Source organism: Lathyrus oleraceus, chromosome 1 (assembly GCF_024323335.1).
Source record: "Lathyrus oleraceus cultivar Zhongwan6 chromosome 1, CAAS_Psat_ZW6_1.0, whole genome shotgun sequence".
Taxonomy (NCBI): Eukaryota; Viridiplantae; Streptophyta; class Magnoliopsida; order Fabales; family Fabaceae; genus Lathyrus; species Lathyrus oleraceus.
The window spans coordinates 31,070,656-31,092,769 of record NC_066579.1 but is presented as its reverse complement, the minus strand read 5'-3'; positions in this window follow the sequence as shown (position 1 = coordinate 31,092,769).

Here is a 22,114-nt window from a genome sequence, read left to right as displayed (position 1 = left end):
CCACACGAGATCAGCATGAGCAACTCTAATCCACACGAGATCGCAAACTAACTTTATCAAAAAAACATCTTATGAATGAAATTCACCACTTCAGCATGAAGAAAAGGATGATTGTCATTAAGGGCATTCAACAAGTTGAGTCGATAGTTAAAAAAAATTTCTTATTACCTTTACCAAGCATCCACTGGCTATTAACAGGTTGACTCGTTGTGGTAGAACATTTAACCAATAGTTCTCATTACTCTAGCATTTAACAAGTTGACTCATTGATTATTGACTCCACGAACCATCACACATTCTTACGATATACTGTATCTCTTTATTTAGATGTGATCTATGATTATCAATAAATCAATTTCAAATAAATATATTGAATTAAATTTCTAGTCGTTGTAAAATGGTAATACAAAATGAAATATGTAGCTGTACATTTTAGGAGTCCCATGCTGTTGTAACAACCAAAAGAAGAAATTAGTTGTCAAAGAAGACACATTCAAACACTAATACTGTCATTGAAAGTTTAGTCCTCGCCCCTACAATACTGGAACACCATTTTTTAGAAACTGATTTTCATGGTACAAGCCAAATATAGGTTCTTTGCCCTCCTATATAAAATCTAATGTTTTCTCTTCTACATAATCAACAAGTTCTACCTTCTACCACCAATAAAATCATCTTTTAACATAATATAATTTTAGTTAAGTACACAAGCTTCTCTCAAGATACACACAATCACAAATGGTGAAATCAATCAATAACTGGGGTGAAGTTGCACCGGCACTCGTAACATCAAATTATTATAAGAAACCGACACGTTATTTAATGCTAGAAACTATCATTGAAGAGGAACCACAAGTGTCTCAAGGGTTGGCAAAGACTGTTTTTGTTTCTTTGCCTGTAATACTCTCTGGCTTTTTATACATTTTCTTGTTTAGAGGATTGGAAATTTGAAATAATTTTGGCAATAAATATAGGTGATATCTTCAAATGGTTTACTTCTATCTTGATGCAACTTTGACGATGGATTTAAGGGTGTTGCAGCAGACTTTGACGCAAGTAATCAAGGATCATTCATCGTTTCTAGGCATTATTTTCTTTGTGAGACAACAATACTTTCTTTTGAGTCAAGATCAAGAAAATACTTCAAAATACTTCAAAATATTAGGTGATACATCAACCAACTTTCAAGTATCATTGTTGGATAATGGCTTTAATTCAAAATTCATAGCATTTGTCAACGCTCATCTTTGGAAGTTTCTTCATAAGTTTTAGGATCAGATTCTTGTGTGACAGATATACTAAAAGACTGATGATTAGAAGACAAAAACTCAAAAGAAGGAAATGAAAAAACGGGATAGAAAGTATTTGAAGTTGTTAATTTTTCGAAGTAATTTAAGATACTGCACACTTAATCTTCTAGATGAGCCGGAGCAATGCCTATTTCTAATAAGCCTCGATGAATTTGTGTTTTGTTGATTAACGTCTAGATTAGAATTAGATGTGTGTATGCTAAGGACTTGGGTGTTTAGTTTGAATGAATTCAAGATGTAATGGTTGTGAAGGTTGAAGATTTTGTCTTTCAAAATGTGTAAGACCATCAGGGATATTGGAGGACTCAGATTTAGAAACTGATATATCTGAATTGAAAGGCGTATGGTAATATCAATTTGGCTTAAAAGGAAAAATATATTCATGATGGACAATATTTCTAGATAGAATAATTTCTTTCTTATTGAGATCCAAAAGAACACTTCCTTTTACACCTTACTTATAACTCAAGAAAATACATTTTCTTCCTCTATGATCAACTTTAGTTATGTGAACATGAATGGTTGTTGCATATGTTAGAGTTCCAAAGTTTAAAACATGTAAATCATCACTATACAAAAGATAGTGAATCGCATATTTTTCAAAATATGACTTGGAACTCTACTCTTGATAAAAACTGCATGGTCGACAACATAATACCAAAATACCTTTGGAGTATTTGCTTGAAAAATAATGATTCTTACTATGTTTAAAATATGTTGATGTTTTTTCTCAGCCCTTCATTTTGTTAGGGAGATTCCACACATTCGATTTGATGTATATTTCCTTTAGATGAATAAAAATTTGGGTGATGAATTCCAATCCATTTTTATTTTTTATTATAAGGGTTGAATTATGTTGCACTTCTACCATTTTATTGAAATTTATAACATTTTTATTAGTTTCAGCTTTGTTTTTTATTAGAATAGTCCAAGTGTATCTACTAAAATTATCAACAATAATTAAGAATTTGGAATGACCATGATAAAATTTTGATTTTTAAAGGATCTCAAACATCAAAATGGATAAGATCAAAATAATGATTTGATTTATTAAAACGGGATGTAATGGCGGTTTCTTATGTTTAACCTAGTGAGTGGTTTCTTATGTTTAACCTAGTGAGTGTTGGTGAAGAATATGAGAATCGAATGATCAAGAATGGAGATTTGAATATACTGGAGAAAAACATAACAGAGGTTTTGAAAAAGATACATTTCAATGTCCTTCACAGTTATAAGAGATGATAAAAAATAATCACAACCGAGATAGATGAAGTTGCTTAAATAAGCATGCAATAATGAGCATAACTTAATTTTTACACATTGTTCAAATTGAATTTTGATCAATTGACTGTTTCAATCTAAAGTTAAGAGATTTTACAATAATAATCATAAGATACAATATTCAAGGTATTATATTTATCATAGACCTAAACTTATACAACAAATCACTATAAGCAAGGTAGAAATCTAATAGCATGATATTCTTAAAATGACAAACGGCATAAGATATGTGATACTATGCAAGAATGTAAAAGAGATAAGGAGAAGAAAAATGTACACTATATTTATAGTGGTTTAGCTCATTCGTTATCTCTAGAGTTTAATCCACTCTTCAATGATTTTACCATTGAAAATTTGTTGGGCATTCCACTATTTTGTAAAATTAATAGAAAAGTATTTTTTGTGCAACAGATAATCAACAACGCTGAACACTACAAACCAATTCTTTAACCAATATACATTAGTACAACTAATATATTTTATGACAAATCTTTCACCTTAAACAACCTATATATGAGGCGCACAATGTTACAATTTAAAAAATAAAAAATAAAAGTCATATATTTTCTCGACCGGGACTTCCAAACGAGAGGAAATGTGGCTTGAGACCAAGCCTCAAAATCCATCTTTTGTATTTTAACTTTTATTTTTTTTTAAATTGGTACCTTTCTTCTTCTTATTTTTTATAATTTATTTATTTCCTTGGTTGAAACTTTCAACTGATAGTAAATATGGCTCATGGACCAAACCTCAAAATCCATCTTTTGTATTTTTACTTTATTTATTTATTTTTAAATTTGCACATTTCTTATTTTATTTATTTATAATTTATCTATTCTCTCAGGTGGAACTTTCAATTGAGAGGAAATATTATCTATCTATTTCACATGATGTTTTTATTTTATTTTAAATTTATCTATTCCCTCAGTTGGATTGTCTAATAGAGAGAAAATCTATTTTGCATATATTTCTCAAAACTAGACTCTAACTATTCATTTCCTTTTCAACACTTGTTCCATATTCATTCTCCTGCGAAACTGTACGGTCTTTTAAGAAAATATATCCTATGTGATTTTCATCTTCATCTTCTCTATCTAAACACCCTTACATCTAAACATGTATTCCATCATCGTTTTTGAAACTTCATCTCTTCCTACACATGTAAGTGTTCGAACATCAACTCTTCCAACATATGTATGTTTCCTCCCTTTGAATATGTCATAACGCCATTGAAGCACCATTGAAGCTTGAAACAAATGAAAGACAACAAAACATCAACGAACATTCCTCCACCGTTGTCGTATCTTCTTCATCATGTTTTCGGTACGTAACTCACTTTATCCATACACGTAATTTAGAAATATTAGATTTGTTGTGTGCAATTCTCATTGCTTATAGATTATTTTGAGGGAAACTACTTTTTTGGTTACTTATTCCGTTATTCTGATTATTTTGATAAAAATGGAAATAAGTTTATCCTTTTTGTTGAACACGTGATTTTCCACACAAGAAGGGGGTGAATTGTGTGGTTCCAAAAAACATGGCTTAAAAAACTTTCTTGTTTAGAATCAAAGTTTAAATATATTTTAAAGGTTGTTTTAATATTAAGCAGCGAAGAAAGTAAAATTTGTAAAATATAAATTGCGGAAAATAAAAAGTTAAGAGAAAGAGAGAACACCGAAAATTACAGAGGTTCAATCAAACAAAGAAAAATGACCTACTCCTCCCCCAAGAATTGATCTTTAGAGTATCCAATAAAGTTAAGAGTTTTTAGTTAGTTATACTCACGAAACCTCTTTATACAAGGAAAAATGAATTTTAAGGTTGACTTGCAACCAAACCACAAACAATAGAGTGAAGTGGTGAGTCTTCATTCCAAACAACGGATCTAAGTGGTTAGTCTACTTTTCAAACAACAAATCTAATGGATTAATCTCCTTTCCAAACAGAGGATCGAAGTGGTTAGTTTCCTTTCCACGAGAATATTGGACCAGTTAGTCTTTAAGCTTCTAAACAAATTTTTGGGAGCTTTTAACACCAGACTGAGCTCACAAACCTTAAACCTTAGTTTTATCACGAGATAACCAATAACCTGAGGTTTTAACTCGAGATAATCTCGAACCTTAGCAAGATTTTAATACCAGGATAAATTTTAACCTTAACTTGGTTTTACCACAGGATAATCAAGAACCTCTGAAAGCTTTTATCATAGGCTGAGGCTTCGAACCTAAATAAGAGTTTGATCACACAATCCTAAAACCAAAGATTTTACACGTTTAGTTTCTAACCCAAATTAACAAACCCTAATTGAACAAGATATTCAACCAATGTATAAACAAAGTTTCCTTGGAGAACTTACAAATCTACCCTTCCAAAATTATAACTTCTCTCACAAAAAGAACTTCAGCTAAAACTTAGTGAGAAAAAGTAAAAGAAAAAGATATATAATATATATATATAGATATATATATATATATATATATATATATATATATATATATATATATATATCTAGATATATATATATATATATATATATATATATAGATATATATATATATATATATATATATATATATATATATATATATATATATCTATATATAATATATATATATATATATATATATATATAGATTATATATATATATATATCTCATATCTATATACATTATATATATATAATCTATGATATCTATATATATATAGATATATATATATCTATATATAAATATATAGATATATATATATATATATATATCTATATATATATATATAATATATATATATCATCTCTCTATATATATATATACTATCTATATAGATAGAGAGAGAGAGAGAGAGAGAGAGAGAGAGAGAGATTAGAGAGCGAGAGAGAGCGAGAGAGAGAGAGAGAGACGAGAGAGAGAGAGCGAGGAGAGAGAGAGAGAGAGAGAGAGAGAGAGAGAGCGAGAGAGAGCGAGAGAGAGAGCGAGAGAGAGAGAGACGAGATGCTGAGAGACGAGGAGAGAGAGACGAGAGAGAGAGAGATGAGAGAGAGCGAGAGAGAGAGAGGAGAGAGAGAGAGGAGAGAGAGCAGAGCAGAGGAGAAGAGACGGCAGCGAGCGATGAGGAGAGAGAGAGATGAGAGGGAGAGAGAGTATGAAATGAAACTCGATTATGCATAATTTGAAATGAGAGAAGGGGCCTCTATTTATAGGCTAGAGGTTGGCTCAAAAAGAAAATCGTTTTAAATGCTTTGTAAGACTTTCCAATCGATTGGGAACATGTCCCAATTGATTAGTTGGCTCCTTTACAATCGATTACCAAGTTAAAAATGGAAAGAAAAATATATTTAACTGTTATCGTCATTAAAATGCTGTCATAATTGATTAGGGAATATTTTTGAAATCTCTCAATGGATTGGGATAAAGTGTCAATCGATTGGCAAACATAAAATTTGCCCAAATCTTTTCAAACATCTTCCAGCTCATATGGCATGACTTCAGGACATTTTTGAAAGTATTTTCTTGAGAAAAATTAGTTTAAAAATGTTTTCATGTGTATGTGATTTTAGCCACTTATTTTTAGGAAAACGCCCTTATGGATAACTTAGTTTTCACTATGGCTACTTAAGGCAAAACTTCCTTGCACTTCAAGACTTTATCAAATAGTTTCCTTATTGTAGACACTTGCTTGAGTTTAGTTGTATGTGGCTTGAGATGACTTTTATTTAGTTGTCATCATCGGATAGTCAAGTCTAACAAACCATAATTCTTTGGTTTGCATCTTTAACTGCTTAACCGCTTATACTTGACTTGTCATCATCAGTTGTCATCATTAAACTAAAGTTATCATCATCAAAAGTAAAATATTTGTCCTTATTAAAAGGATATCACATACAAACCAAGTTTCCACACTTCTTAGTGTTGATGTTGACAAAAGTCCATATGTACCATGAGTTAAGTAAAGTCCACATGTACCATGGGTTAAGTAAAATATGTTTTTCATTTTTAGTGTTGATTTTATTGATATTATGTTAAGTAAAATGTTTATGATGTTATTCTTATGATGTATTTTTAGGAATGTGTTAAGTAAAATAACCATATGTACCATGAATCTCACATTAGGTATATTTGTTGAGGCTATTCTTAGGAAGTGTTTTTAGGTTCCTTTTTTTTGAAGTTGTGTTAAGTAAGATGTTTATGAGATATACTTATGAAGTGCTATTAGAAAATGTTAATGTTGTGTTAAGTAAAATGTACCATATGTACCATATGAATCTCACATTAGGTGCCTTTGTTAATTTGTGTTAAGTAAATTGTTTATTGTCATTGTTGTTGTTAATACAATGATGTGTGATTAAACCACGACATTTCCTACAACCACCATATCTCCTACAACCGCCTTTACTAAGACTAAAAGTACAAGAAATTCTAAAGGTGCCAATGTGATGGCTATGTTGACAAAAGTATGCAACACCTATGTTAGATTTTCGATCAATTTTTGTTTACAAAATGGTAAGTGTTATGGTGAAAATGCTACGACTTTTAAGAGTTACTTGGAATTCACTTGGTAAAAAAAAGCGAGCATTTTGTTAGATGATTGGAGCCATGTTTATAGTGAAGTGAAAACAAGTATATGGATCGATATTGGAGGTATTTATTTTAACTTTCATGATTTGTTTTACAAGTATACATGACCATTGATTTATTTTTGTTTAATACTATTAGTAAATTTATTATGTAAATTTAGAATTTTTTTATTGTTCCAAAAGATGATGATAAGCTAGCAAAGAAATGGATATCATATGTTGGTAAACGTTGGAGGGGCTTCAAGATACAACTCACAATAAATAATATTAAAAAGTTGAAGTGCAACTTAAAGCCTCTACATGAGATGTATAGTTTTATTAATTAAGGCACTTAGGAGAGGTTTGTTGTGTTTCACAACACTCATGAATTCCTGGCTAAAAGTCAAAGAGGAAAAGAGAATAGGGCAAAAAATACTTATCCTCATAGATTGTCTCGTTGATAATATGATAAATTGGAAGATAAATGATTAAATAAAAAATAAAATAAAGAGAACAAGATTTGGAAGATCCTTCTATAAGAATTGATCACAACCTATCTCCACTATCACGCCATGAGAAATGGATGAGCGCATGTCAAAGAACGGAAGACAAGTTCACATCAGAGGTTACACGCGTAGTTGGTGATAAGATTGTAAGTCAATTATTTTTTCAACATTATTAACTGTATTTAATTCAATTTGGTAATTAGCTTTTATTTATATTGTAGAATTTTTTGGTTGAAAAATCCAATGTTGGTGCTTTTGTTCTAAAACGACGCCATGACATACTTCTAGAAGGGGTTGGAAAAAAGAAGCATGGTGAGCGTGTTCTTGTTGTTGAACGAGGTGTCAACCTGAGATTATTTTTTGGATCATCGTTACAGAGTTACGAAATTCCGAAAAAATCGATTGAAGAGCTAGTTGATCAGAGAATGAAGGAGAGGATGCATGAGAAGGTAAAGGAAATATTATAAAACGAGTGTGTAGCTATGAAGGTAGTGAATATGAAGATAAGAGATTGTGTAATTATGAACCTCTTGCAAAGGTATTTATACCTTGGGCCTGGCAGAATAGGCTAGACAATGAACGTCGAGCTATTAGGCATTTAGCCGATGAGGAGTAATTAATATAATCCTTTGGTCGGGCGAACTAGAGGGTCTCCGATCTTGGTCGACACGAACGGGCGGATCCTGGATCTTTGGCCGACATAGAACATAAATAATGAGTTTAATTTTTCAAATTTTAAATTACTATTTTAAATTCGAAATTTTAAATTTTAAATAAAATTTATTTTTATGCACTAGTTGTATAATTTCTTTAAAGATGAACATGTCAAATATATATTTTTAAGTACTAGCTCCATTTTTTATTATAAGTCGTTTTTGACTTTTCACGCGTATTAAGAAAATTAATGATTATTTTATGAAAATAAAAAATTATGAATATTTTTATAAAATTGTCTTATATGAGAAATATAAATTTATTTCTAAAAAAGAAAAAATAATAATAAAAATTTAAAAATATAATAAAAAATAACATTAATTATTAGTAATGTAACAATTTGTATATAATATTAATTAGTTTTCAAATAATATTCTTTAATATGATTTTTTTAAATGATTTAGGATTTGAATGCTTTTCAATGCTCACGGAAATCAAGAATAAAAATTATTTATATGTATAATTATAATTAACAAAGAAGTCCTCATGTCATAAAATCATTTAATTATATAGATATATAAAAGAAAAGTCAAAAATAAAATTGATATAGTAGCACAAATAAGAATAATATTATATAAATTTGACGTAGATGTGGATGGGCAAAGTTTCTAAATAAATATTTCTCTTTCTACAATTTGCTCATGCTTTAAAAAACTGTTCTGATGCGAACCATAAGTGATGATATTGCGGAAACTATGCCAGAATAAAGCTTCCGATGCACTACCTTTCTGTGATACCGTGGATCGAAGATTGTGATCACGATGCTTCTTGAACCAGAGGTATCAGTGTTGATGTGATGTTGTTAACAATATTTTCGTCTTCGATACAATGGATCTAAGGGGTACTTGCATGGTTAACACTCCGACGCTCAAGTCAGTTTAGGGTTCAAGTTTGAAGGTAGTGAATATGAAGATAAGAGATTGTGTACCTATGAACCTCTTACAAAGGTATTTATACCTTGGGCCTGGCAGAATAGGCGAGACAATGAGCGTCGAGCTATTGGGCATTTAGCCGATGAGGAGTAATTAATACAATCCTTTGGTCGGGCGAACCAGAGGGTCTCCAATCTTGGTCGACACGAACGGGCGGATCGTGGGTCTTTGGCTGACATAGAACATAGATAATGAGTTTAATTTTTCAAATTTTAAATTACTATTTTAAATTCGAAATATATTTTTTCTTTCAAATAGATGAACATGTCAAATATATATTTTTTAGTACTAACTCTGTTTTTTTATTATAAGTTGTTTTTGACTTTTCACACGAAATAAGAAAATTAATGATTATTGAATAAAAATGAAAAATTATGAATATTTTTATAACATTGTCTTATATGAGAAATATAAATTTATTTAGAAAAAAAGAAAAAATAATAATAATAATTAAAAAATATAATAAAATATAATAAAAAAATAACATTAATTATTAGTAATGTAGAATGACTTATACTGTGGTACAATTTGTATATAATATTAATTAGTTTTCAAATAATATTCTTTAATATATTTTTTTTTAAATGATTTGGCATTTGAATGCTTTTCAATGCTCACGGAAATCAAGAATAAAAATCATTTATATGTATAATTATATTTAACAAAGAAGTCCTCATGTCATAAAATAATTTAATTATATAGATATATAAAATAAAAATAAAAAATAAAATTGATATAGTAGCACAAATTAGAATAATATTATATAAATTTGACGTAGATGTGGATGGGGAATTTTTTTACCCAAATATCCATGTTTTAAAAAAATTCCAAAAAGGATCCTATTTTTAAAAAAAATCAATCTTCCTCACTTTGAAGAGGATGCGTCAGATCAATTGGCGTCAGCTCTTAAACTTAGAGAGGAGGCACCAATTGGATTGACTAGTGCTCCTTGTGTTGTCAAGCCAATTGACGCCTATGTGTTAAGCATTAAAGGAGGTGTCAATTGGTTTGGCACCTGTGTGTTTTGTAATTTTTATTGAAAAACATTGTACATGATAGATAGAATCGAAATCCGACCAATTCATGTTAATATTAAAATCCGTTTACACAAAAAAGACTAATGTCGATGATCGAGATCACCTAACCGACCTCCGGTCCCACACCCCCTAGCTACCCGAACCCGTGGCCCTAACCCACGTTGATGATTCACCCTAGGTATTTGAGTATCTAAGGGCCCAGGAACATTACCATCAACTGCAGGAGATTGCCTCAGATAGTCAGACAAATCAGCGTAGTCTTGTGTATGCATCGAAGGGGTATCGTCATAGCTGAGTTCATGACCCATGCCAGAGTAGTTGGGTTGTGTTTGAGTTGTTGGAGGGCGACCGAGATGATTGAAAGGAGACATTGGTGTGAATGATGTGTCGAGGAAAGATTGAAATGGTTGTTGTGGTGTTTGGTAGCCATATGGTTGTTGAAGGTTTTGGTTTTGAGATGTTTGGGCTTCTTGACTATAATATGAGGAAGGACAATTGGTGTTAAATGATCGTTGAGTGTTTTGGCTAAGGCGACTTTGATAGGGTGATGTGTTAGGTGCAAAGCGGTGTTGGATGTCTTGATGATGATCTAGATGTTGGTGGTGGTATTGGGTATGCTCTTGGTATTGTGGTGGGTGTTTGACATGTTAGGATTGTAGGTTTGTGTGTTTGTGGATCAAAATTTTTGATGGATTAGGGGTTGTGAGTAACCGGTATGGCAATGTTGTTGGGGGTTAGATGTTGAGCCTTCTGGTGTGTAAGTTTCCTGGCGTGGGTCATATAGGTACATATCCTCGGCGTTAAACTCAAATCTAACCGATCTGTACCAAGCCATATAATTACGACTTGGTTTTTCTTCAGTTGGCATCACAACGTCAGTTAAGACATGGTCATATCGGTGTTTCCATTTGCGACACTCAGATATATCGAAGCTTTGCCATGGGTTAAAGTTCCATTGGTCGTTAACTTTGCGTAGATGCCATTCTCCTAAGTTTTCTGGGGATCTAGGATGTATTGAAGCATACCTAACTGCAATTTAACACGATCACTATTGTGCATCTCCACAGTGGTGAATCTTATGATCGGTGTGCATGCAGTCCAAACGGCTGCGTCTTATTCGTTGATTTCATGGTCATGATCCAAATTTAGATATGGATGCCAAATGAACTGAAATGTGAACATATGTTAGATTATAAATTTGGTAGAAGAAATTAACAAATTATTACGAAATAATTAGGTTAATGGCCATACATTTGTCGGTCGAAGGTGATCAAAGAGATTGCGATATTGGGTAATACAGTGTATATGACATTTGTTATAACTCATACCATGTGCCGACCATCTGCACCATAAAGGTAAAAATATTATTTAGAGATAATAATCGATAAAGTAAGTAAATATAGTCCATTTTTAAGAACTTACTTTTGTGCATACGGGAATGTGAAAGGGTTGTTGCTGACGGGCGCTAGGGACGGTAATCTGGACCAACCCCATGCTTGGAGCAAAACAACACATCCAAAAAAGGTAGATGTGTCTTTGTGTGAATTTTTACACAAAGAGATATAAAGATAAGCCATACAAACGGATCCCCAACTGTAACTTCCTACTCTATCTACATGTCTTAGTAAAGGTAAATACATAACATGCATACTAAAACCACTACCTTCGGGAAATAAAAATGAACCAATTAAAAGCATAATGTAACACCTAGTTTTTATTATTCGAGCCTCTTCGGTAGAGTTCTCATCTAATTGTAAGCTGCTATAATATGCCTTAAGGCGTGAAAGGAGTATACCTTGACCTCTCGAGTTATCATCTAACAAATCAGCATCCAAGAGGTCCATGCAAATTAAATTCGCATAGTTGGTTTTACCATTTACCGCCTTACCTTCGATAGGCAGTCCCAATAACATGTAGACGTCTTCTAACGTCACGGTACATTCACCGGTTGAAAATTAGAATGTGTGTGTCTCAGGACGCCATCTTTCACATAACGCAAGAATGAATTTGTTATCCACCGACCAAGACATTATTTTGCTTATATGTCCAAAACCGACGAGTTCGACATACAGTTGAATCATCGGGTCCATGTGTACAAATTCGTGGACCCGAGTTTGAGACCTAGAAACATCCTATAAAAGAAACAACAACATATGTTACTTTATAAAAGATAAACAACAAATTAAGTATCGTTATTAAAAATTATTATAGACAAATAATAGAAGAATTAAATGCTTACATAAGTTGCTATGTTTGCAATTGTGCCTCTGTGCGATTCACCCATTGTGACGAGAGACATATTGTCGGAGTAAATGCTGAAAAAGTGGTTATTACAGATGAAAGAGTTGTTGTTGTTGAGGAAAAAGTGAGTGTTGGTGAGGAAAAAATGTGAGACTTTCTTGACTATTTATAAGGTGTGACATGCAAAAGTATGAATGCATGGATAATGGTGATTGCATGTGCATGTCAAATGGTTTGGCGCCCATGTGCAATTGTCACATGCTAGCACCAATCAAAGTGGCGCCTCCCCTAGGCTTGCATGCATGTAACATATTAACCTAGTATGGCACATGCATGACTCTGCATGCTTAGTTACGAGGTCTGCATGGAAGACAAGTTGGCGCCAATTGGACTGATGCCCATATACAAACATTACAAGTTGGCGCCAATTGGACTGGCGCTAGGGCTTGCATGATTGACACATGACTTCCTTCTAGCTTGCATGTTTGACACATCACTTTCCTCTTGCTTGCATGCTTGACACATCACTTTCCTCTAGCTTTGCATGTTTGACACATCACTTACCTATTTAAGTGTCTTACTATCTACATCCAACAATCAACACAAATTCATCTGCACCAAAAAATTACTTTTCGTCTGCACAAGAAATATTACAATGTCATCTGCACCAAAATATACTATCAATGCTCACTGCAATGGTGAGACATATGAGTCTGATTTATATGAGTTTTGTTTTCAAAACACCGATACTATCCGACTTACGATCAAGAGAAACTCAAATTTCTTGCATTTGAAAAAACGAATTGAATCATGCATAGGATATGGTCTTGTGTCACAGGTCACATATCAAAATCCATTTTTTTAGAACAGTCAATGCAAATTTTTCCTGCTGAAGGTACGAGATGATGAAAATGTTGAATATATCTTTGTTACTCACGAACATTCTGTTTGCAACTCTATTGAGTTATATATTACTCTTCAACCAACTATACCATCTCATCAATCTCAGATAACTAATCAAGTTGAATCTGATGAATTTGATTCAGAAAACTCAAATGATGCTGACCCAGAAGCAGAAGCAGAAGCAGAAGAAGAAGTCAACGTCATTGATGAAGAAGAAGAAGAGACAGACACAGGTCGATCATATGTTGAACAACAACATTGAAGATGATGGTCAACCAACGCCATTACCTCCAAGTCATGTATATAATCCGCCTCGACATATGACAAACATGGACCTGCATGAAGATGAAACATCCAACAATGTTTTTTATAACCCATATCCACGATCAGAGAGTGAGTTAAAAGTGGGAGACATGTTCCGCACTAAAGAAGAATGTCTGCGAGCTATCAAAAAATTTCACATGAATAACTCTGCTGATTTCACTGCGAAACGCACTGATTCGAGAAGGTATCTCATCGAATGTCATAACATCCTTTGCAAGTTTCGGTTGACTGCATCTCGCAAAAAGAGAAGTGACTCGTGGGAGATAGCTTCTATAGACCCACCTCACAGTTGCATTACAACTAATGTTGGCAATGTCTGCATTGATATGTCAAGACATTTTGCTGCTTGTTAACAAAGACCCATCAGTGAAGGTGAGTATAATAATATCTCATATCGTCACAAGATATAATTATACTCCATCTTACAAGAAAGCTTGGATTGCAAGGACAAAGGCTGTTGAACAGGTATTCGGCAACTGGGAGGATTCATACAAAGATTTGCCATGGTTTTTATGGGCCCTGAAAACATACGTACCAAGAACTGTTGCAATTATGGAGACATTGCCAACATTTACGCCAAACGGAACCTGTGTTGCTGGAAATAGAATCTTTCACCGTCTCTTTTGGGCGTTTGAACCGTGCATCAAAGGTTTTGTATTCTGCAAACCTATTATTCAAATTGATGGAACATGGTTATACAACAAATACAAGGGTACTTTGCTTATGGTTGTTGCACAAGACGACAACAATAATGTCTTTCTCATTGCCTTTGCTCTGGTTGAAGGTGAAACCGCTGGTGGTTGTGGTTTCTTTCTTCGACATCTCAGAACACATGTCGCTCCACAAGCCAATATCTGTTTGATTTCAGATAGACATTGTAGCGGTGTATTCGTCGCTATATGATTTATCGATTAAACCATAAGCAAAGCATACAATGATTTTCGAGTCGCCACCGCACTTTTATTTATCCAAAGGACTGGCTAAAAAGCGAACAAAAGCCTAAGAAGTTTTACACGTAGAAAACTAATAAAAAGATCAGAGAGTCTGGGTAAGGGGTAAATTACGCAATGGGAAGGTGTTAGGCACCCACTACGTCCTAGGTACTCCTAGGGAGCCCTTTTCACACTTGTTGTACTAAATTGTTATTTGTTATGACATAAGTATTGTGCAAACATGATTGGGATGATGAGAAAAGAATATACAATTTTATTATTGGGTTTGAACGGATGAACCCGCTGCCTACGTACCTTCCATCAAAGGTAAGGATCAAAACGCCGTAGTTCGGCTAAAAGATTTCAAAAAGGTTGGTGGATTCAATTTTAAACAATAGCACTGAGGCTTTTCATTATCAATGGGAGAAAACTCGACCAAGACCAACATCCACCATGCGAGGATAGCTTCGACGTACTGGAGGGGTTAACCCTGTTTTTAGTACGGAAGTCTTACTGTCGACTCACTAAGGATAGGCAAGATTTACATCAACCACAAAGATAATTGAAACCTATGGCTAATGCATGAAAAGATTAACAATGGACAGAGCCAAAACAAGTGAATGAGTGAAGTTAATTGATTGTGATTATGAAAGTGAAGTCAAAGTATGATTAAGATTGATTTGAAAGAAGTATTATGAAAATGGAGTTTGAAAAAAGTCAAGGACTTGGGGTCCAGGTTTTTTAGTTAGAAAACATGAAGATATTTGCACAACACTTATGTCAAGTTTGAAAGATATTGTGTGAAAAGGTTTAGGACATAATGGATGATGAATGGATGAGGATGGGATTGTAAAACTTCTTAGAAGGTTCACTTCTTGAAATCATATAGCAGATGATTCAAGTGTGTCCTTTGGAATAGCAATGGATAATAACAAACAAACAAGAAAGTCAACAAAAGCGGATATCAGATGCCAATCATTGGTCTTATACCAATCTCCTAAAATAAAACTAGATATCAGATGCCACTCAATGGTCTTACACTAATCTCCTCAAACAAAGAAATAAAAGGTGGATACCGGATACCAATAGATGGATTTACACCAGTCTCCTAAAACAGAAATGGATATCAGAGGCCACTCAATGGTCTTACACTAATCTCCTAAACAAAATGAAACTTGGATACCGGATGCCAATCTGTCTGGACTTATACCAATATCCAACATATGATCATAGGAAAGCAAATGCCAACTAGCAGGGACTTACAGTTGCAACCTCACATAAACAAAGAAAAACAAGACATGGATGTCAGATGCCAATCTGTCTGGGCTTACTCTAACCTCCACAGTATGGTCCTAGGAATACAAATGCCAACTTGCAGGGACTTACAGTTGTATCCTCACATACAAACAAACAAAACAACATGTGATCATAGGAGAGCAAATGCCAACTTGCAGGGACTTACAGTTGCTTCCTCACATACAATCAAGTAAATGCATCAGGCAAAGATAAGATGAGTGGCCAAGGTGATGGTCTTATACTCACTTCCATATCATAGGAGCAATGGCCAATGGATGGTCTTACAATTGTCCTGAATGGGTAAACAGCAATGATAATGTCACAAAGACAAATGAGATGATTATGCATTGATGAGCAATTAATGATGATGAATGCATAACATACAAGCAAACATGTGCATATGAAGCAATCAATCAATCAATGAATATCAAACAGCACACTCTATAGCCAAGACAAGGGGGGCTCACACAAGAGGGTTTGGCATTGAAGCCAACTGGAATAGGGTCACAGGTGCTCTTAACCTTGCCATTGAGAGGCTAAGGTGAAGCAGATGAAAGGATATGAGGGGTGTGCCTCATTGCTTCTATCTCAGATCAGAGAGAGCATCAAATAGAAAGTGGGGGAGTTCAGAAAGGTGGAACTCTTTCCCCTTTATTGACTCGATTAGATCTTGGGTTTTTATCTCAATGCTTCAACCATGTAATGGGAGCAAAGAGAGGACACACTGAATAGTGGGGGATAGATTGCTTATCCCTACCTTCCACCAATTGCCTCAAATGAGGACTTTTCCTGCTTGGGACAATTTTAAACAAACACAGGCATTGCCTCTTAAGGAGGACTTCAGACAGTTTGCCCGGTCAAATAACAGACCGGGTCTCCAGACTACATGAAGAAGGAGTAATTATACCTCAAAGCAAATGCTAAATAGCAAAGCAAGCAACTAAAGCAACTAAAGTGTACCTGAAAAAGTCAAACTTATTAGTAAACAAGTCAGCAGTTCAAACCAAAAGAAATGAACCAATAGTCAACCACAGAGGGACCAATTGTGCAAGGCACAAAGACTCAAATTACATGAGTCTACCTACAAAACAAGGGTTAGCACATGATAAACAATTCAACTCAATCAAATTTGAATGATCTTTGAAGCACTGGTACTTAACCTGAAACAATAGCTCAATTGTAAGCTCAGAAGACCACTAGGACTAGCCTAGGGTCAAGGGTGAAAGAAAAAAGTCAAACAGCAAAGGAAAGTCAACCCAATTCATGTTCAAACATTTAAGAAGCAATCTCAATTGGATTCATAATCAAATCATGCATCATTGTCATTTCATATGCAAAAGAATGCAAAGCATGGCAATAAGAAGCACAAATAGGTCAACAGCAAGACTTCATCCAAAAGTCAACCCAAACAATCTCAAAAATTATGAAATAAATCACATTCAAACCTAACACTTAGAATGGCAAGCATGTCAAATTTCATTGCATTTGGATGAGAGGAAGGCAGTCAATTAAAATCATGAAGTCAAACCAAATTCAAGTAAGCATAATGAAAGTCAACAAGCATGGGTCAACTTCAAAAAATCATATCAATTTGAAAACAGCAGAGAAATGAGTGAGATTAACACAAATGCAAAGCTTGAGATGTCTAGTTATCACATATGAAATTTCATGGTCATACAATAAGATTTGAGAATTTCACAAAAGATTTGGCAATGTGTATCACATAAAGTCCACAAATGACTAAGCATGGAAGGAAATTTTCAATCAAATGGAAAACAGCATGGTTAAATCCAAGAAAATTCATACACAAACTAGACATGTGATAGATCATTCATGCAAAATTTCAAGTGATTTGGAGGCCAGGAAGTATATGAACAAAAATTGGGAAAATGCATATCATTCATATAGCACCAAATGTAACACATAACTTCAGAAAATCATAACTCTCAATCCACAAATGATAAATGCACAAACTTTATATGGAAATGAAGGTGAGTGAGTCTAGTTTCATCACAAAAAATTTCAAGCTCATTGGATATGGCATGACAATTTCACAAAAGGAATGGCTCAATGTATCATTTATGCATACATGTCAAGAAAATAATTATCAATTAAAATCCAGCCAATGGAAAATTAATTAAAATTCACAATAAAATAGAGGACACATTCATGAACATGAGGAAAAAATTTCATAATTTTTGGATGAAAATTGAAAGAGAAATTAATTTGTGAAGTTGGATGAAATTTGAGGCAAGCATGAACAAAATGCATGGCAAGATGGAGTCAAAGCAAAGTCAACCGTGGCATTAGTGTAATTAGGCGCTCACTTATCAAAGCTGCGCGTTTTGGCAAAGGGAAATGAAATGTTCCTATTGGCTCTCAGCCAATGGAACAGTGCACGGGCCAAACAACTCAAATTTTCTGAGTTTTCAAAACCCTTAGGGTTTTAGCAGCCATGCTTCAGCATTTTCATTCAAACATCAACACAAAACTCGACCAGCATACAACAGCATAGCATCAACATTCAAGTGGTATCTTAACACAAACAACAGAACATAATCCATGTGGATTTCTGGGCAGGTTTATGATTCAAGCACAACAGCATATGTTCAACATCAATGTTCATCAACATCAAACAAGTTTCGAGCAAAGCCACACAATAGCATGATATTGGTATTCAGGTAACATCATACAGCAACAACCAAGCACAAACATGAAAATTTTCTGGGCAGAGTAATGTTTAACAGCAGCAGTATTCATTCATCATCATCATGCATCGAATTTTTCACATGCCCAGAACTTAAAATCAAACATGCTAATGTGTTCATCAGGGCATGGTGAGTAACAATCCAGCATCCATTTTCCAAAACACACAACAATATCCATGAATCCAACAGAAAAACATCAATCATCAAACATATGTTCATGCATGAGATTTTCCAGAAATGGTTGGTAAGCATATCAATGGAAGCATTGAAGCATGGTGAGGACAAATCTAAACACATTTTTTAGTATAACACACCATAGAGTGAGATTCGAACAAAAGAGCATATGTGCATAAAACTTATTTTCCAGATTTCTTGCAAGTTAGCCAACCAATTCATATGAGACAAAGGGCATCAACTTCAGCATGTTAAGAACTACACTAAACATGTGAGGGTTTGACAAAATGAAAGATTCGAAAAAATACCAAGTTGAAGAGCAGAAGAAGATGCAGTGCTGTTTTGGTGGTATAAGCTTGAAACAGATGAAGATGATGGTCCCAAATGATGAATTCCAGAAGGACTTGAGCTCAAATTCGCTTGATTCGCCTCTAACTCCAAGCTGCCATGGGAGAGGTGCTTTGAAAAACAGAACAAAAGCTGGCCGTGCAGATGAGATTTGATGGTGAAAACTGTTTCCAAGGATTGCAAGGTTTTTTCTGGTTTGTGGCTGCCACCTTAGGGTTGGTCCATGACAGAAAATGCTGGAAAATATTGCCTCAAGCCAAGCCAGCTTTTGGTTCTCCTTGAGTTTTTGGACAGAAAATGAAAATGCACCAAAGGAGTTTTTAGGCCTGAGTGGATTTCTATTGGTTTGTATGTTTTTTGATGGCTGCTATTAGAATTGGTTTTTTGACAGAAAAAAAATCAAGTTCTTGCTGTCTTGTAACTGTGGAGTTTTTGACAGGATTTTTTTTAGGAAATGCAAGGCAAGGCAAGGTTTCTTGAGGATGTCAAGTTGGTTGTGGTAGGCTGCTAATTTCATGACAGGAAATGAGGGAAAAATTCTGCAATGTGACTGTACAAGGCAAGGTTGCAAGATGTGGTAGCATGGTGACAATGTACTTTCTTTGCAAAATCCAAGCAACTAAGGCAATGACTTTTCTGTTGGTTATGGCTGCAAAATGTGTTCATAGTGACAGAAAAAATGCTGCATAATTGTTGTCCTTTTGAGGTACAAGGCATGGCTAAAATGCAAGTATGGATGGCATGGTGTAATTGTACTTTCCTTACAATTCAAGCAACCAAACAATGGCCTCATGTACTGCATAAAATGGGCTTGCAAACACATTCTAAATGATATTTCTGAGCTGTTCCAATTGGCCAAATGTTGAAAAAATGTCTATATCAAAAAGTCAACTCTTGGTCAAACTTGCATTTAAATGAAATAGGTCAAAAAATGCCATTTTGATTGGTGAAGTTTTGGCTCATGAAATTTATATTTTTGGAAAGAGGGGATCAAATGTGACTTGTAGGAAAAAACCCCACCAAAATTGGCCAAACGGTTTGAGAGATATGGCCCTTTGAAGTTCAAGATTTTCCGAAATCGATTCGATCATAACTTGCCAACCACACATGGGAATTGAGAGTTCTTGGACTTTTTGGAAATGGGAGAACAAGATCTTCAACTTTTATGTTGGGCAAAAATTCATTTGAAGCTTGTATCATGATGTAAGTTTGAGGATCAAGACTTTCCATTTATGGCAGGTTTCAGTTACAGGTCCAGTTTCCATTTCTGGAAATTTTCTGTTTGACTTCAAATTCTTCCATGATGAGGTTGGACATGACATATGAGGCTTATATAAGCATGAATGAACTCCTTCAAATCAATTCCATCCATCAAATCACTGATTAAATGGCCAGTTGACCAAGTTTGACTTTCTGTTGACTTTTCTAGGGTTTTGCATGATTGAACCACTTCTGATGAATTTCAAACCCTAATCCCTTGAGACCTTGATTTCCAATGATGTCCCAAGTTGTATGAACTCTTGATTATTGATCATGGTGCCCAAATTCTGCAAGAATGGCCACCATCCATTGCTTTGACTGACTGTTGACTGTCTTTGACCTAATTGCTGATAATTGCTTCAACTGCAAGCAACAAGGTTAGACTGACAATATTTTTGTACTTTTTGGATGATAAACATATGAAAAGCAATAATATACAAATGCAAAACATGCTTGGTGATCAAGAACCATACACACAAGGCAACCTACCCACTAGGAGGGAAGCAAAGGCATGCAATGATCCTTGAGGCTATGATATGAGATGATATGGGCCATGAGGGATCTTAGGGCCAAAATTGGGGTCTTACAGATGCCCCTATTTAAGGTCATGCTAGCCGGAGAAGTGAAGTTTAGAAATCTTCATCTCGACGCGGTAGAATGGGCTTAAATAACAGTAATGAGACAAATTTTGGTCCCTAAGAGACCTCATGATGCAAATGTATGTATGCAAAAGACACAAATTCTGTGGGGAATATGGTTAACACAGAAGAAAAGACGATCCTATCGGAGTAATACACTCACCAGGAACAGAGACTCTAACAAGGCTCTGGTTGGGGATAAACAAAACTGACACAGCGTGTACAAGACATAACTCTGATTAGAAGATAACAGAAAACAGACTGTAGGCCTCACTGGGGAGTGAAGGACTCACACTGGGAAAAGAAATCCAAAGGAAAATAAATCCATTGGAGAGACACAAGCTGACTCCTGGGGAGAAGCAACGGGAAAAACTTCACTGAGGAAGCACCAAAGAATGAGGTGTTACCGGTATGAGGGTAACAAAAAATCAGGAAGGAACACCAAGGATACCGGGTTGTAGGTATGTAACAGGTGACCGACCAAAGACGTGAATTGGTGTGTGTTCCAAAACACTCATCATCCTGAAGAGAGCGAAAGAAAACTTGTTTATAGGATGGATATTTGATTCTGTAAAGAATGCAAATCTTACTCAGTTGGGGAAACAAACGAAGTGTTCGACAAGAGAGTGCATGAGATATATTATCTATAGCCGTCAAAACGTAGATAATGTACTCGCATGGAAAGTTATCCTGAACCGGGTTGTAGGTTGTTTATAGGATAAAATCCGAAGACGTGAATTGGTTTGTGTTCCAAAACACTCATCATCCTGAAGAAAGCTAGAACAGCAGACTTGTTTATAGGATGGACATTCGAATCCACAACGGGAAAACGAATCTGACTCTGTGGAGAAAACAATCAAAAGATTGACTCGAGAGTGAACGAGATATAATATCCATTACCGTCAGAACGTGGATAGAATACTCACAAAGGAATATTATCCTGAACCGGGTTGTAGGT